Consider the following 681-nt stretch of genomic DNA (forward strand, 5'->3'; position numbering starts at 1 on the left):
TGAGGAGACCATTTATATGGTGCAGCCCGAGGGACTCATAGCCCAAGGTCAAGAGCAAAAGGTTTGCAAACTGAATCGGTCCATTTATTGAAATAGACATCTCGATCTTGGAACATACGATTTGATGCTACGATCAAGTCGTATGGCTTTGACCAAAACATTGATGAACCTTGCGTTGCGTCTACAAGAAGATCATCAATGCTTCAGTTGTCTTCTTAGTGTTGTATGTAGACGATATCCTATTCATTGGGAATGATGTAGGTCTACTGACTGCAGTTAAAAACTGGCTAGCGACCCAATTCCAAATGAAATATTTGGGAGAGGCTCAGTTTGTTTTAGGGATCCAAATTTTTCGGGATCGTAAGAACAAAGTGCTAGCACTGTCTCAGGCATCGTACATTGACAAGATGTTACTCAAGTACTCGATGCAGGACTCCAAGAGGGGTCTACTGCCGTTCAGGCATGGAGTCACTTTGTCTAAGGAAATGTGTCCTAAGATGCCTCAAGAGGTTGAGGAGATGAGAGGGTCCCATATGCGTCTGACGTTGGCAGTTTGATGTACGCAATGCTCTATACTCATCCAGACATCTGCTACACTGTGGACATAGTCAATAGGTATCAGTCTAACCCAGGCCAAGGTTACTAAACAACAGTGAAGAACATCCTGAAGTATCTTCAGAG

Source organism: Benincasa hispida, chromosome 2 (genome assembly GCF_009727055.1).
Source record: "Benincasa hispida cultivar B227 chromosome 2, ASM972705v1, whole genome shotgun sequence".
NCBI lineage: Eukaryota > Viridiplantae > Streptophyta > Magnoliopsida > Cucurbitales > Cucurbitaceae > Benincasa > Benincasa hispida.